The sequence below is a fragment of the Rutidosis leptorrhynchoides genome, chromosome 4, assembly GCF_046630445.1.
Source record: "Rutidosis leptorrhynchoides isolate AG116_Rl617_1_P2 chromosome 4, CSIRO_AGI_Rlap_v1, whole genome shotgun sequence".
NCBI classification, from domain to species: domain Eukaryota; kingdom Viridiplantae; phylum Streptophyta; class Magnoliopsida; order Asterales; family Asteraceae; genus Rutidosis; species Rutidosis leptorrhynchoides.
Window position 1 is genome coordinate 186835246 of NC_092336.1, and position 19892 is coordinate 186855137.

Consider the following 19892-nt stretch of genomic DNA (forward strand, 5'->3'; position numbering starts at 1 on the left):
ATTCCAGAATTCAAGGGATTTAAAGAAAATTTTTGAAATCTATAAAATTTGATTCTTCGGCGAGTAAGGAAATTAAGATTTCTATAATTAAATACGGTGATCTGCCTCGATTACTCTGTCTGATATTTCCACTATAAATTAAGCTCTTCCGTTCCATTATTCTCACCATTCCTATAATTTCTTTCTTAGTTCATACATCCAAAAGATTGTGAAAATGCTTAATCCAGTTCTAATCCTTGATATTTTTCCTAATTATCATTTCTGTCATCCTTCATTTCAATCTTCCATCAGAAGAATCTGTTTACTTCTACTATTACCTTTTGGTAATACTATTCTTAATTATACCATGTCTTTATATTGTTATTCGTATTAATATATACGGTTTGTAACCTCCGTGTTGTTATTGGGCTTTATATTTTCTCTTATATTTTGGAGCTTTGTCCCTTCATTTCTTCTTCTTGCGATTAAACACCGCTTGTAATGGTTCAGAATTCGCAGATATAAACTTCGGAATGAACTTTGTTAATATTCTAAGAAGAAAATCGTAATGGTACGATTTGATTTGTCAAATTATCAGAATTACTGAGAATAGAATTATCAAGAATATATTTTCTTGATATGTTCGAAAGTTAAGCATAATGAAAGAGTTATGTAACATGGCACGTGATGACGTTAGGATCTGTGACTCATCACGTCCCATTAGAAACTCGGCATGACTTACTGTAATATAATCACGTTGATCAAGTGTCATTATATTATACTAACTCATGCATCAATTCCCAACATTACTTCAATAACATTCATATTTTAAGCTCGAAAGTTTACAGATTATAGAAACTAACAGTTTCTATATGATGTAATACTGATAGCACAAAGAGATTAATGATTTCAGATAAGAGTAGTTATAAAAATATCTCCAGAAATATGGAGGATATTTATAATGAAAGATACGATAATATCTCGGAATATCTAAGATCAGCGGATGATAGAAACTATTGTCTGTAAGGGTTTAGAGTAAGGAGCAAGATATTCACTAAAGACTTTAGCAGACATTGAATCATTTGGATTCTTTGAAGTCAAACTTATTCTTTGTAATTTGTCCACGGCTTTCTTCATAGTATCGCATAATCTGCTTTTCGCCACTAAATTTTCTCTTGAATGCTTCCAATATACTGATACACAGGAAGCACGAAGAGGTATATAATTTCGGACGAGATTATTTACGAAAATATCCTCAGAAATATCGAAGATATTGATGATGATATTTTGGAATTTCTAAGTTCGATGGTTGATGGAGAAAGATTTTCCGCAAGATTTTAACATGAGTACGGAGCAAGATATTCATTAAAGGTTTCATCGGATCCAGAATTACCTGGATTCTTTGAATATATGGTATGGTCCTTGTATTTGTCCTTGGTCTCCTTCGTGGTTAGTTCAATCCGTTTTTCCAGTTCCAACTTTTCTGAACTTTTCCAACATACTATTCTTTATCATCAAACTTTCGATGATTAAGGTCGTTTACGGTTGTCTATGGTTTCTGTTGCTTCATTCAGCTTTTTCAACATTCAGAGTATTGATTTGTGACTGAGTGCTTTTCAGAATGAGAGATCATAATTCTAAGAGATAAATGTCATACATATAACTGTTGATGTAGATATGCTGTGAGTTTTCAAAGTACTGATTGCTGATTCTCGGTAATTGTTATGGCAGTTCTCGTTACAAGATGCGGATGAGTACATGACGAGACTTCAATAGATAAATATAGTGATTTGTCAGAGGGATTTAAACTAAGGAGCGACAAGGTTGCTGGTACATTTGCTGGTAATGTGGTGGAATATAAAAGAATTCTCCGGTATCAAAAGGGTAATTGTATATATCAGGATTATAGTAAGGCTACTTTGAATGAAAAGTCGAAGTTGACTTGCTGGAGCTGTGACAAAATTGGCTACTTTGAAAAGGGATCGCAAAGTTATTTTTGCTAATAAATGCTAAAGGATCTGACGCGGCTACGTGTTAAACTTTTACTCAGTTGTCGAGAGTTTCTCAGGTGAATAACTATATGCATAAATCTTTCCTTCCGTAGATGAAGTGCGGTTGATTCATCCTATCGATTGAGGTGTTTTCAAGAATCATGAAAGGTTTGAACGCAGATTGTAATCATCAAGATACAAATGAGGTTTAAGATGAAATCAAGTGGCAAACTTGAAGAATTATTTAGTTTCATATGTTATAATCAATATTTTAATTCATTTTAATTGTCCAATGTTGGTAGTCCACAGTTGATAATCCACATTTAACAGTCCAATAATTCATATATAGTTTAATATATAATATTCGAATTAATTAATACGTTTCGTGACCCGTATTCGTCTCAGACTCGATCACAACTCAAAGTATATATATTATTATAGAATCAACCTCAACCCTGTATAGAGAACTCGATCATTACTGCATATAGAGTGTCTATGGTGGTTCCAAATAATATATATAGATGCGTCGATATGATATGTCAAAACCTTGTATACGTGTCCCGATATTTAAGTGCGTAAAATAAATAACAGAAATTAAATAACGATAAATAAAGTGCGTAAAGTAAATAACAGAAATTAAATGACGATAAATAAAATTGCGAGAATGTAAATTGCGATAATTAAATTGCGATAAATAAACTGCTATAAATAAAAATATAATCAGTTAGCTAGGAATAGTTAGCTAGGATCTTGTTAGCGTGGTTTCTTAACAAAATTTCATGTTGTTAATTAGTCTGTTTCTAATCAATTTTTATCGTGTTTATTATTTCTTCATTATGCCACTTGTTCGATTCTGGTAAGTCAAAATCCAAATATGAAATTGAATTTGACTGGAAATGGTTATTCTGTGGTGAACGGATTCGTATATCAGTAGATGTAAATAGGATAGTAAATGGATGTTGAATCAGATTCGAAGAATGTACAGTATAACCTATTAAAGTGAAATCTAAATATTCCTCGGGTATTACCTACCCGTTAAAATATTTTCACCATTAACAATTTATACGAAAGAATTTTTAATTACAATCTTTATGAAAATATACTTACAGATATATTTTCTTCAGATGTAATCATAGATTAATGAGTTAATATAATATTAATTTCATTTGATTTACCGTTAGAACTAGAATATATAATCTCTAAAACATTGGAGATTACATAATCGTCATGTCGAACGAAGATAAATGATGTAGAATGATACGTAGAGCGATGATTATACTCGAGGTACATAATGAGACGTTGAGGCATGGATTGTTGATGGTACTGGTGTTGTCGGTGCTGTTGTTGAAGCTGGTAGGTTTTGCACCACGTTTTCCAAATTGATTACTCGAGCGCGAAGTTCGTTGACTTCTTCCATTATTCTGGGATGATTGTCGGTTCGGACGAGCGGATGAATAAGATCTAGAATTTTAGGTAGAATATAATCGTGGCGAGATACTCTGGAAATGAATATGAGAATGGTGTTTCGAATAGGTTCGCCGGTAAGTGCTTCAGGTTCTTTGCCAAGAGTGCAGGTTGGTGGGTGAAAAGGATCACCTTTTTTTTTCTCGTCTCCATCGGTTAAGTCGACTACGAACCCATCAGATGAATTAGGGATGGTTGACTGGTTGCTCCATTTCGGTTACACTGCTTTCGGAGTTCGAGTGGAAATCCATATCGGAATAGTTGTCGGAATAACTATCAGAATAGCTATCAGAATCTGAGGGACTCGAACTAGTTGAGGGATTCACCTCGTACGATCAGATGAAGGATTCTCGATAAGAAACAGATTATAGGATGTAGATTAGTACCCTGCAATACATAATTTACATATGCATATATAATACTAAAATCCCATAAGTTACGGAGGAATCTACGGAAGCTATCAGGCAAAGGTAACAATAACAGATACGCTAAGATATGAATTTATCTATACACTGTCTATTCAATAGAGGCAGTAAGACGTGTCTAGACTTTAAGATGATAAGCAAGTGATTCCCTAAGAATGGTAAGCAGGTAATTTCCTAAGAATGATAAGCAGATGATTTTCGACAAAAATGATAAGCAAAATTTTTGACATGCAGACACGGTCGAAGTCCAGACTCACTAATGCATCCTAACGTCTATCATTTAGATACACTAATGCAAGACCTGGTTCGCTAAGACCACCGCTCTGATACCAACTGTAGAGACCCGTCCTAATCCATCTGGACGAAGTCACCAACAACTGGTTCCATTGCGATGATAGACTCCAAATAATGTCTTTAAAATGAGCAAATGCACAGCGGAATGTTTCTTTCATACCTGAGAATAAACATGCTTTCAAGTGTCAACCAAAAGGTTGGTGAGTTCATTAGTTTAATATAAATAATCATTTCATAATTTTAATAGACCACAAGATTTCATATTTTCATTTCTCATAAACATACGTCCCATGCATAGAGACAAAAGTATCATTCATATGGATTGAACACCTGGTAACCGACTTTCACAATATATATATATATAAGAATATCCCCATCATTCCGGGATCCTCCTTCGGACATGATATAAATTTTGAAGTACTAAAGCATCCGGTACTTTGGATGGGGCTTGTTGGGCCCGATAGATCTATCTTTAGAGTTCGCGTCAATTAGGGTTTCTGTTCCCTAATTCTTAGATTACCATACTATAAAGGGGCATATTCAGTTTCGATCATTCAACCATATAATGTAGTTTCGATTACTTGTGTCTATTTCGTAAAACATTTATAAAAGCGCATGCATTCTCAGTCCCAAAAATATATATTGCAAAAGCATTTAAAAAAGGAGTAATGAAAACTCACGCATATAAATATTATAAAACATTTAATAAAGCATTTGCATGTATTCTCAGCCCAAAAATGTAATGAGTAAAAAGGGTAAATGAAACTCACGCATATAAATATTGTAAAACAGTTAATAAGCATTTGCATGTATTCTCAGCCCAAAAACGTAAAGAGTAAAAGGGAGCAAATGAACTCACACATATAAATATTATAAAACAGTTAATAAAGCATTTGCATGTATTCTCAGCCCAAAAATGTAAAGAGTAAAAGGGCAAATGAAACTCACCATACTGTATTTTGTAGTAAAAATACATATGACGTCATTGAACAAGTGTAAGGTTGGTCTCGGATTCACGAACCTCAAAGGAGTAGTCCTTTTAAAAAAATGCCCAAGTCCAGGTTTGAACCCGCGACGTCCCGCTAACCCGATAACACCCGTTATCATTCCTCTGTCATCATCATACATCACTAATCCAATTATCATCTCATTTCATAAACATCATCACTTTATGTTTATTGTATCATAAACATCCTAATTCATTTATTGTCATCACCATTATTCTTTATCAAAACCATTATCATCGTTACTATGCTTTTAACATCATCATCATTATCACCTTCTTGCATTATGTATATCTTATTACATCATTATCGTCATAAAATCATCACGACACCATTATCATATCTATTCCTAACCCGCTTGTTCATTATCATCTCGACCTCACCATAACTCATTGATCGTCATTATGTTTAATCCATCATCATCACAGTATCACGTTATCATTATCATATCATAATTTTCATTCCCAGCCTAACCCGAAGACTAGCTAACCCTCGGCCCAATAACACAAATTGGAACGGCCCAAGTTAAAACATTTAAGCCCAAATATTAATTAGTCCAAATAACCTTAAAAGGTTTTCGGTTCAAATCACGGCATCATCATAGTATAACCTCGTCATCATCATTGTAATATTATATCATAATTATGATCATTATCATTTATGATCATCATAAGATCATCATGAGATCATTGTTGCCTTTACATCACTACACAACCGAACATCATCATCAAAGTTCCATGATCACCATCATACATAAATCGTGATCATCATTATAACTCATGATAAATCATACGCATGTCATCATCATAACATTACGGTCATAATTTTATGTATTATACCTAACTCGTCCCATCACAGAAACATCGTTATCTTTCTCATTCTAATTATTCCTTTTCATCTAAACTTAAAAGTACGTGACTCGTTTCATTTAAGAACCGAACCTCATGGGCCCAAATGGGTACCCATTGTTGTTGTCACATATACACTCATTGAATGTTATAATATATCGTACTTTTTAAAAGCAAAAAGGAGAACACCTAACAGCCACTTATTTCATCTTGACCATTTGTTAATTGAGCACTTTCTCCTCTTGGCACCATTTAATTATGATTACTTTAATTAATCCAAATCATGACACGATGAATGTTACTTTTGTATTTGATTAATATCGCAACAATTTTTCATACAAGTACAACATGTGATGAGCAAGGTATAAAACAGAAACTGTTACCAAGGTGATTGTTATGGTGGTGATCCTGTTTGTCAGCCATAGAATTAAAGCAGGAACAGCAAGCGATTTGTTTGATTGGTAAGTGAAAAACATTGCACCATTAGTTTCCCAAGTATTTAATGGTAACTATGGTGTTTTGTGGTTTGGCGTCTAAAGAACCAAAGGAGGAAAAGAAAATAATGGTGGACGATGAGGGGGTCTTTGGATTGTAACGCCTAAAAGTGGTGTTGGAAGGTGATGATAACGGCTGTGGTGGCCGGATGTGGTTCGTTGGTATTCATATGACAAGGGTGGTGGTTTGGGTGGCTCTCGGACTGTCGAACAATGAGTGTGGCAGTCCACTGTTGTAGCTGTAACCGTGGCTGCAATAGCCTCTTGTGGTTTATTTTCGATGGTGTTTGATTGTGATGATGGTTACTTTAGTCGATCAAGAGAGAGAGGAGACAAAGGTGGTCCTCACCACAAAAGCAAATACATAATTAAATATGTGGTTTTGTCACGTACACAAGGCTGGAGAAAAAGCAGAAAACAATTTACTTGTTTGTGTGTGACGATGGTTGTGATTGGACAGGAGCATGAACGAGTACAGCGTAGTAGCATCAGTGAATTATATCAGCAGTTTCTTCATTTTTCGTTGTAAACCACACAAGCTCTTTGTGTATATGAACCTTCGATATCATAAAGTAGTTTCTGCGTTTTGGACCCTGGAGTGTTCGCGTGAACTATGAGTTTTGTGTTGAGGAAGTTCACGTGTGTATATATTGATATAGATAAAGAGTGGCGATCGTGTATTTATAACATCATATGAATTGGGATTAAAAAAAATAGTCAAGGTGAAAGAAACAGTTATATTTTTAGTTAGGGAAATGTTAGTGGGAGTTGGTCGACATATTCACATATCTACCTATATGTATATATTTATATATATTATAGCCTTAGATAGATATGGATGGATGATGATTGGCAATCAAATACAGTAACTAAATATCTATTGTAATATGCATATCTATAGGTGTATTATATATATATATATATATATATATATATATATATATATATATATATAGACTTTGACAGATAACCAATCTATGATATATATAATATATTATTACATCTCATTCATAATGTAATTAATTAGAACGTAGCCTTTCACTATGTCTTAATCTACCGACGTTTTAATTCGGGTGATATATCGTGCTCCGTTGATAAGTAGTGGTGGATAAAGTACACAGAAAAATCCCAAGTAAAAATGTACGAAGTGTTAAAATTCATCATAAGATAATTAAATATATTTATAGCAACTTTATAAATTTATATCACTTAATTTCATACTAACATTTATTAATTTTTATGATTTCGTATTTTACTTGTTTAATATCAATCGAATGATAAACGAGTATTACAATCATTTAATATTTTTTTTTATATAATTTATTTATATATAGAGATATATTTTAAATACTAATTATTATAATATCTCATTTTTTTATTTTATTTTACATAATTAATTTTAATAACCACAACATATAATACTTCAAATTATTATTTATATAAACACACACATATCTATTTACAATTAGTTTTCGTGAATCGTCGAAAATAGTCAAAGGGTAATTGATTACATGAATATAATTTCAAACTTTTCGAGACTTCACATTACAGATTTTGCTTATCGTGTCGAAAACATATAAAGATTAAGTTTAAATTTGGTTGTAAATTCCCGGGTCATCACAGTACCTACCCGTTAAAGAAATTTCGTCCCGAAATTTGAGTGGGATCATCATGGCTGACAATAAATATGTTTTCATGACGCATACGAGTTAGAAATTTGAGTTTTATCATTAGTGAGCAATTTAGATAAAACGATTTGATTACTTGAAGCATATGAGTGAAGCTATCGCAAAAATTGAAATAGGAAAAGTAAATATTCATCTTAACTTTTGATATATTCAGGGTTGAATTCCAGAATTTAAGGGATTTAAAGAAAATTTTTGAAATCTATAAAATTTGATTCTTCGGCGAGTAAGGAAATTAAGATTTCTATAATTAAATACGGTGATCTGCCTCGATTACTCTGTCTGATATTTCCACTATAAATTAAGCTCTTCCGTTCCATTATTCTCACCATTCCTATAATTTCTTTCTTAGTTCATACATCCAAAAGATTGTGAAAATGCTTAATCCAGTTCTAATCCTTGATATTTTTCCTAATTATCATTTCTGTCATCCTTCATTTCAATCTTCCATCAGAAGAATCTGTTTACTTCTACTATTACCTTTTGGTAATACTATTCTTAATTATACCATGTCTTTATATTGTTATTCGTATTAATATATACGGTTTGTAACCTCCGTGTTGTTATTGGGCTTTATATTTTCTCTTATATTTTGGAGCTTTGTCCCTTCATTTCTTCTTCTTGCGATTAAACACCGCTTGTAATGGTTCAGAATTCGCAGATATAAACTTCGGAATGAACTTTGTTAATATTCTAAGAAGAAAATCGTAATGGTACGATTTGATTTGTCAAATTATCAGAATTACTGAAAATAGAATTATCAAGAATATATTTTCTTGATATGTTCGAAAGTTAAGCATAATGAAAGAGTTATGTAACATGGCACGTGATGACGTTAGGATCTGTGACTCATCACGTCCCATTAGAAACTCGGCATGACTTACTGTAATATAATCACGTTGATCAAGTGTCATTATATTATACTAACTCATGCATCAATTCCCAACATTACTTTAATAACATTCATATTTTAAGCTCGAAAGTTTACAGATTATAGAAACTAACAGTTTCTATATGATGTAATACTGATAGCACAAAGAGATTAATGATTTCAGATAAGAGTAGTTATAAAAATATCTCCAGAAATATGGAGGATATTTATAATGAAAGATACGATAATATCTCGGAATATCTAAGATCAGCGGATGATAGAAACTATTGTCTGTAAGGGTTTAGAGTAAGGAGCAAGATATTCACTAAAGACTTTAGCAGACATTGAATCATTTGGATTCTTTGAAGTCAAACTTATTCTTTGTAATTTGTCCACGGCTTTCTTCATAGTATCGCATAATCTGCTTTTCGCCACTAAATTTTCTCTTGAATGCTTCCAATATACTGATACACAGGAAGCACGAAGAGGTATATAATTTCGGACGAGATTATTTACGAAAATATCCTCAGAAATATCGAAGATATTGATGATGATATTTTGGAATTTCTAAGTTCGATGGTTGATGGAGAAAGATTTTCCGCAAGATTTTAACATGAGTACGGAGCAAGATATTCATTGAAGGTTTCATCGGATCCAGAATTACCTGGATTCTTTGAATATATGGTATGGTCCTTGTATTTGTCCTTGGTCTCCTTCGTGGTTAGTTCAATCCGTTTTTCCAGTTCCAACTTTTCTGAACTTTTCCAACATACTATTCTTTATCATCAAACTTTCGATGATTAAGGTCGTTTACGGTTGTCTATGGTTTCTGTTGCTTCATTCAGCTTTTTCAACATTCAGAGTATTGATTTGTGACTGAGTGCTTTTCAGAATGAGAGATCATAATTCTAAGAGATAAATGTCATACATATAACTGTTGATGTAGATATGCTGTGAGTTTTCAAAGTACTGATTGCTGATTCTCGGTAATTGTTATGGCAGTTCTCGTTACAAGATGCGGATGAGTACATGACGAGACTTCAATAGATAAATATAGTGATTTGTCAGAGGGATTTAAACTAAGGAGCGACAAGGTTGCTGGTACATTTGCTGGTAATGTGGTGGAATATAAAAGAATTCTCCGGTATCAAAAGGGTAATTGTATATATCAGGATTATAGTAAGGCTACTTTGAATGAAAAGTCGAAGTTGACTTGCTGGAGCTGTGACAAAATTGGCTACTTTGAAAAGGGATCGCAAAGTTATTTTTGCTAATAAATGCTAAAGGATCTGACGCGGCTACGTGTTAAACTTTTACTCAGTTGTCGAGAGTTTCTCAGGTGAATAACTATATGCATAAATCTTTCCTTCCGTAGATGAAGTGCGGTTGATTCATCCTATCGATTGAGGTGTTTTCAAGAATCATGAAAGGTTTGAACGCAGATTGTAATCATCAAGATACAAATGAGGTTTAAGATGAAATCAAGTGGCAAACTTGAAGAATTATTTAGTTTCATATGTTATAATCAATATTTTAATTCATTTTAATTGTCCAATGTTGGTAGTCCACAGTTGATAATCCACATTTAACAGTCCAATAATTCATATATAGTTTAATATATAATATTCGAATTAATTAATACGTTTCGTGACCCGTATTCGTCTCAGACTCGATCACAACTCAAAGTATATATATTATTATAGAATCAACCTCAACCCTGTATAGAGAACTCGATCATTACTGCATATAGAGTGTCTATGGTGGTTCCAAATAATATATATAGATGCGTCGATATGATATGTCAAAACCTTGTATACGTGTCCCGATATTTAAGTGCGTAAAATAAATAACAGAAATTAAATAACGATAAATAAAGTGCGTAAAGTAAATAACAGAAATTAAATGACGATAAATAAAATTGCGAGAATGTAAATTGCGATAATTAAATTGCGATAAATAAACTGCTATAAATAAAAATATAATCAGTTAGCTAGGAATAGTTAGCTAGGATCTTGTTAGCGTGGTTTCTTAACAAAATTTCATGTTGTTAATTAGTCTGTTTCTAATCAATTTTTATCGTGTTTATTATTTCTTCATTATGCCACTTGTTCGATTCTGGTAAGTCAAAATCCAAATATGAAATTGAATTTGACTGGAAATGGTTATTCTGTGGTGAACGGATTCGTATATCAGTAGATGTAAATAGGATAGTAAATGGATGTTGAATCAGATTCGAAGAATGTACAGTATAACCTATTAAAGTGAAATCTAAATATTCCTCGGGTATTACCTACCCGTTAAAATATTTTCACCATTAACAATTTATACGAAAGAATTTTTAATTACAATCTTTATGAAAATATACTTACAGATATATTTTCTTCAGATGTAATCATAGATTAATGAGTTAATATAATATTAATTTCATTTGATTTACCGTTAGAACTAGAATATATAATCTCTAAAACATTGGAGATTACATAATCGTCATGTCGAACGAAGATAAATGATGTAGAATGATACGTAGAGCGATGATTATACTCGAGGTACATAATGAGACGTTGAGGCATGGATTGTTGATGGTACTGGTGTTGTCGGTGCTGTTGTTGAAGCTGGTAGGTTTTGCACCACGTTTTCCAAATTGATTACTCGAGCGCGAAGTTCGTTGACTTCTTCCATTATTCTGGGATGATTGTCGGTTCGGACGAGCGGATGAATAAGATCTAGAATTTTAGGTAGAATATAATCGTGGCGAGATACTCTGGAAATGAATATGAGAATGGTGTTTCGAATAGGTTCGCCGGTAAGTGCTTCAGGTTCTTTGCCAAGAGTGCAGGTTGGTGGGTGAAAAGGATCACCTTTTTTTTTCTCGTCTCCATCGGTTAAGTCGACTACGAACCCATCAGATGAATTAGGGATGGTTGACTGGTTGCTCCATTTCGGTTACACTGCTTTCGGAGTTCGAGTGGAAATCCATATCGGAATAGTTGTCGGAATAACTATCAGAATAGCTATCAGAATCTGAGGGACTCGAACTAGTTGAGGGATTCACCTCGTACGATCAGATGAAGGATTCTCGATAAGAAACAGATTATAGGATGTAGATTAGTACCCTGCAATACATAATTTACATATGCATATATAATACTAAAATCCCATAAGTTACGGAGGAATCTACGGAAGCTATCAGGCAAAGGTAACAATAACAGATACGCTAAGATATGAATTTATCTATACACTGTCTATTCAATAGAGGCAGTAAGACGTGTCTAGACTTTAAGATGATAAGCAAGTGATTCCCTAAGAATGGTAAGCAGGTAATTTCCTAAGAATGATAAGCAGATGATTTTCGACAAAAATGATAAGCAAAATTTTTGACATGCAGACACGGTCGAAGTCCAGACTCACTAATGCATCCTAACGTCTATCATTTAGATACACTAATGCAAGACCTGGTTCGCTAAGACCACCGCTCTGATACCAACTGTAGAGACCCGTCCTAATCCATCTGGACGAAGTCACCAACAACTGGTTCCATTGCGATGATAGACTCCAAATAATGTCTTTAAAATGAGCAAATGCACAGCGGAATGTTTCTTTCATACCTGAGAATAAACATGCTTTCAAGTGTCAACCAAAAGGTTGGTGAGTTTATTAGTTTAACATAAATAATCATTTCATAATTTTAATAGACCACAAGATTTCATATTTTCATTTCTCATAAACATACGTCCCATGCATAGAGACAAAAGTATCATTCATATGGATTGAACACCTGGTAACCGACTTTCACAATATATATATATATAAGAATATCCCCATCATTCCGGGATCCTCCTTCGGACATGATATAAATTTTGAAGTACTAAAGCATCCGGTACTTTGGATGGGGCTTGTTGGGCCCGATAGATCTATCTTTAGAGTTCGCGTCAATTAGGGTTTCTGTTCCCTAATTCTTAGATTACCATACTATAAAGGGGCATATTCAGTTTCGATCATTCAACCATATAATGTAGTTTCGATTACTTGTGTCTATTTCGTAAAACATTTATAAAAGCGCATGCATTCTCAGTCCCAAAAATATATATTGCAAAAGCATTTAAAAAAGGAGTAATGAAAACTCACGCATATAAATATTATAAAACATTTAATAAAGCATTTGCATGTATTCTCAGCCCAAAAATGTAATGAGTAAAAAGGGTAAATGAAACTCACGCATATAAATATTGTAAAACAGTTAATAAGCATTTGCATGTATTCTCAGCCCAAAAACGTAAAGAGTAAAAGGGAGCAAATGAACTCACACATATAAATATTATAAAACAGTTAATAAAGCATTTGCATGTATTCTCAGCCCAAAAATGTAAAGAGTAAAAGGGCAAATGAAACTCACCATACTGTATTTTGTAGTAAAAATACATATGACGTCATTGAACAAGTGTAAGGTTGGTCTCGGATTCACGAACCTCAAAGGAGTAGTCCTTTTAAAAAAATGCCCAAGTCCAGGTTTGAACCCGCGACGTCCCGCTAACCCGATAACACCAGTTATCATTCCTCTGTCATCATCATACATCACTAATCCAATTATCATCTCATTTCATAAACATCATCACTTTATGTTTATTGTATCATAAACATCCTAATTCATTTATTGTCATCACCATTATTCTTTATCAAAACCATTATCATCGTTACTATGCTTTTAACATCATCATCATTATCACCTTCTTGCATTATGTATATCTTATTACATCATTATCGTCATAAAATCATCACGACACCATTATCATATCTATTCCTAACCCGCTTGTTCATTATCATCTCGACCTCACCATAACTCATTGATCGTCATTATGTTTAATCCATCATCATCACAGTATCACGTTATCATTATCATATCATAATTTTCATTCCCAGCCTAACCCGAAGACTAGCTAACCCTCGGCCCAATAACACAAATTGGAACGGCCCAAGTTAAAACATTTAAGCCCAAATATTAATTAGTCCAAATAACCTTAAAAGGTTTTCGGTTCAAATCACGGCATCATCATAGTATAACCTCGTCATCATCATTGTAATATTATATCATAATTATGATCATTATCATTTATGATCATCATAAGATCATCATGAGATCATTGTTGCCTTTACATCACTACACAACCGAACATCATCATCAAAGTTCCATGATCACCATCATACATAAATCGTGATCATCATTATAACTCATGATAAATCATACGCATGTCATCATCATAACATTACGGTCATAATTTTATGTATTATACCTAACTCGTCCCATCACAGAAACATCGTTATCTTTCTCATTCTAATTATTCCTTTTCATCTAAACTTAAAAGTACGTGACTCGTTTCATTTAAGAACCGAACCTCATGGGCCCAAATGGGTACCCATTGTTGTTGTCACATATACACTCATTGAATGTTATAATATATCGTACTTTTTAAAAGCAAAAAGGAGAACACCTAACAGCCACTTATTTCATCTTGACCATTTGTTAATTGAGCACTTTCTCCTCTTGGCACCATTTAATTATGATTACTTTAATTAATCCAAATCATGACACGTTGAATGTTACTTTTGTATTTGATTAATATCGCAACAATTTTTCATACAAGTACAACATGTGATGAGCAAGGTATAAAACAGAAACTGTTACCAAGGTGATTGTTATGGTGGTGATCCTGTTTGTCAGCCATACAATTAAAGCAGGAACAGCAAGCGATTTGTTTGATTGGTAAGTGAAAAACATTGCACCATTAGTTTCCCAAGTATTTAATGGTAACTATGGTGTTTTGTGGTTTGGCGTCTAAAGAACCAAAGGAGGAAAAGAAAATAATGGTAGACGATGAGGGGGTCTTTGGATTGTAACGCCTAAAAGTGGTGTTGGAAGGTGATGATAACGGCTGTGGTGGCCGGATGTGGTTCGTTGGTATTCATATGACAAGGGTGGTGGTTTGGGTGGCTCTCGGACTGTCGAACAATGAGTATGGCAGTCCACTGTTGTAGCTGTAACCGTGGCTGCAATAGCCTCTTGTGGTTTATTTTCGATGGTGTTTGATTGTGATGATGGTTACTTTAGTCGATCAAGAGAGAGAGGAGACAAAGGTGGTCCTCACCACAAAAGCAAATACATAATTAAATATGTGGTTTTGTCACGTACACAAGGCTGGAGAAAAAGCAGAAAACAATTTACTTGTTTATGTGTGACGATGGTTGTGATTGGACAGGAGCATGAACGAGTACAGCGTAGTAGCATCAGTGAATTATATCAGCAGTTTCTTCATTTTTCGTTGTAAACCACACAAGCTCTTTGTGTATATGAACCTTCGATATCATAAAGTAGTTTCTGCGTTTTGGACCCTGGAGTGTTCGCGTGAACTATGAGTTTTGTGTTGAGGAAGTTCACGTGTGTATATATTGATATAGATAAAGAGTGGCGATCGTGTATTTATAACATCATATGAATTGGGATTAAAAAAAATAGTCAAGGTGAAAGAAACAGTTATATTTTTAGTTAGGGAAATGTTAGTGGGAGTTGGTCGACATATTCACATATCTACCTATATGTATATATTTATATATATTATAGCCTTAGATAGATATGGATGGATGATGATTGGCAATCAAATACAGTAACTAAATATCTATTGTAATATGCATATCTATAGGTGTATTATATATATATATATATATATATATATATATATATATATATATATATATATATATATATATATATATATATATATATATATATATATATATATATATAGACTTTGACAGATAACCAATCTATGATATATATAATATATTATTACATCTCATTCATAATGTAAGGTGATATATCGTGCTCCGTTGATAAGTAGTGGTGGATAAAGTACACAGAAAAATCCCAAGTAAAAATGTACGAAGTGTTAAAATTCATCATAAGATAATTAAATATATTTATAGCAACTTTATAAATTTATATCACTTAATTTCATACTAACATTTATTAATTTTTATGATTTCGTATTTTACTTGTTTAATATCAATCGAATGATAAACGAGTATTACAATCATTTAATATTTTTTTTATATACTTTATTTATATATAGAGATATATTTTAAATAATAATTATTATAATATATCATTTTTTTATTTTATTTTACATAATTAATTTTAATAACCACAACATATAATACTTCAAATTATATTTCAAATTATTATTTATATAAACAAACACATATCTATTTACAATTAGTTTTCGTGAATCGTCGAAAATAGTCAAAGGGTAATTGATTACATGAATATAATTTCAAACTTTTCGAGACTTCACATTACAGATTTTGCTTATCGTGTCGGAAACATATAAAGATTAAGTTTAAATTTGGTTGGAAATTCCCGGGTCATCACACCCGGAACGTAAGTCAATCTTTGAATAAACAGACGAGCCTTGTAGTTGATCAAATAAGTCGTCGATTCTCGGTAGTGGGTAGCGGTTCTTGATGGTAAGTTTGTTCAACTCTCAGTAGTCGATACACAACCTGAATGTACCATCTTTCTTCTTGACAAACAAAATAGGAGCTCCCCACGGTGATGTGCTTGGTCGAATGAAACCACGCTCTAAAAGTTCTTGTAATTGGCTTTGCAGTTCTTTCATCTCGCTGGGTGCGAGTCTGTAAGGAGCATGAGCTATTGGTGCAGCTCCTGGTACAAGATCTATTTGAAATTCAACGGATCGCTGTGGGGGTAATCCCGGTAATTCTTTGGGAATTACATCGGGAAATTCTTTTGCAATGGGAACATCATTGATGCTCTTTTCTTCAGTTTGTACTTTCTCGACGTGTGCTAGAACAGCATAGCAACCTTTTCTTATTAGTTTTTGTGCCTTCAAATTACTAATAATATTTAGCTTCGTGTTGCCCTTTTCTCCGTACACCATTAAGGGTTTTCCTTTTTCTCGTATAATGCGAATTGCATTTTTGTAACAAACGATCTCTGCTTTCACTTCTTTCAACCAGTCCATACTGATTATCACATCAAAACTCCATAACTCTACTGGTATCAAATCAATCTTAAATGTTTCGCTAACCAGTTTAATTTCTCGATTCAGACATATATTATCTGCTGAAATTAATTTACCATTTGCTAATTCGAGTAAAAATTTACTATCCAAAGGCGTCAATGGATAACTTAATTTAGCACAAAAATCTCTACTCATATAGCTTCTATCCGCACCCGAATCAAATAAAACGTAAGCAGATTTATTGTCAATAAGAAACGTACCCGTAACAAGCTCCGGGTCTTCCTGTGCCTCTGCCGCATTAATATTGAAAACTCTTCCGCGGCCTTGTCCATTCGTGTTCTCCTGGTTCGGGCAATTTCTAATAATGTGGCCCGGTTTTCCACATTTATAACAAACTACATTGGCATAACTTGCTCCGACACTACTTGCTCCGCCATTACTCGTTTCGACACCATTTGTTCCTTTCGTTCTATTAACCCCTGGTCCGTAGACCTCACACTTCGCTGCGCTATGACCATTTCTTTTACACTTGTTGCAAAATTTGGTGCAGAACCCCGAGTGATACTTTTCACACCTTTGGCATAGCTGCTTCTGATTGTTGTTGTTGTTGCGGTTATTATTGTTGTTGGGATGATTGTTGTAGTTGCTGTTGTTGTTGTTGTTGTTGTTGTTGTTGTTGTTGTTGTTGTTGGGCCGTTTGTTGTAGTTGCAATTGATGTTGCGATTGTTGGGATAATTGTTGCGATTATTGTTGTAATTGCTGTTGTTGTTGTATTGGTGATTCTTATCACCGTTTTCCTCCCACTTTCTTTTGACTTGCTTCACATTGGCCTCTTCAGCAGTCTGTTCTTTAATTCTTTCTTCAATCTAGTTCACTAGTTTGTGAGCCATTCTACATGCCTGTTGTATGGAGGCGGGCTCGTGTGAACTTATATCTTCTTGGATTCTTTCCGGTAATCCTTTCACAAACGCGTCGATCTTCTCTTCCTCATCTTCGAATGCTCCCGGACACAATAGGCACAATTCTGTGAATCGTCTTTCGTACGTGGTAATATCAAATCCTTGGGTTCGTAACCCTCTAAGTTCTGTCTTGAGCTTATTGACCTCGGTTCTGGGACGGTACTTCTCGTTCATCAAGTGCTTGAATGCTGACCACGGTAGTGCGTACGCATCATCTTGTCCCACTTGCTCTAGATAGGTATTCCACCATGTTAATGCAGAACCTGTGAAGGTATGCGTAGCGTACTTCACTTTGTCCTCTTCAGTACACTTACTTATGGCAAACACCGATTCGACCTTCTCGGTCCACCGTTTCAATCCGATCGGTCCTTCGGTTCCATCAAATTCCAAAGGTTTACAGGCAGTGAATTCTTTGTAGGTGCATCCTACACGATTTCCTGTACTGCCAGATCCAAGGTTATTGTTGGTATGTAGCGCAGCCTGTACTGCGGCTATGTTTGAAGCTAGAAAAGTACGGAATTCCTCTTCATTCATATTCACGGTGTGTCGAGTAGTCGGTGCCATTTCCTTCAAAATAGTCAAATGGAACAAGTTAATCATACAGAATATTAAGAGTAGTTAATAGTATTTTGTAGCATAATATGAACTCATTTATAAAAGCTTTTTCTTCATATTAGCGTTTTATAAGTTTAAATTCGGGTAGTACCTACCCGTTAAGCTCATATTAGTAGCTAATATACAATTCAACTACTACAATTCTATATGAAAAACTGATTGTAATAATATTTCGCGTTCAAACTTTTATACAATATTTTACAAACTTACAATACCGCTTATTTTACATAAAGCATGAAATATAGCACACAATAACTTTGATACAAGATAGTTGTGAAGATAATTCTAGCTAGTACACAAGTCGTTCAGCAAAGGCAATAAAGACACGTAATTCATACGTCTAGAAACAAGTCATGCATTCTGGTTTTACTAGGACTACTTCCCATCCTTGGTCTTGTGGAACATAACCATTATGGCCGTTGATAAGACAGCGTGTTGTAACGTCGTCAAAGGGATGAGGGTTACGTAATGTCCAACAGTCCCGTAACAATCTAAAAACCTCATTTCTTACCCCAATTACCGACTCCGTCACTTGTGGAAACGTTTTGTTTAATAGTTGTAGCCCGATGTTCTTGTTCTCACTTTGGTGAGAAGCTAACATTACTAATCCGTAAGCATAACATGCTTCTTTATGTTGCATGTTAGCCGCTTTTTCTAAATCACGAAGTCCAATATTCAGATATATTGAGTCAAAATAATTTCTTAACCCATTGCGTAAAATAGCATTTGGGTTCCCCGCAATATATGCGTCAAAGTAAACACATCGTAACTTATGGATTTCCCAATGTGATATCCCCCATCTTTCGAACGAAAGCCTTTTATAAACCAAGGCATTCTTGGAACGTTCTTCGAATGTCTTACAAACTGATCTCGCCTTAAATAGTTGTGCCGAGGAATTCTGACCGACTCTAGACAAGATTTCATCAATCATGTCTCCGGGTAGGTCTCTTAAAATATTGGGTTGTCTATCCATTTTGTGTTTTTATACTGTAAAATAGACAAGAGTTAGATTCATAAAAAAAATACTTATTAATACAAGCAATTTTTACATATATCATAAAGCATAAGCACACTATATTACATATATTACACCACACGAATACAACTATCTTATTCCGACTCGCTCGTTTCTTCTTGTTCGGTTTTGGTTCGTTTTGCCAAGTTTCTAGGGATATATGATGTTCCCCTAATACGAGCCGTCGTTGTCCACATTGGTTTAGAAAAACCTG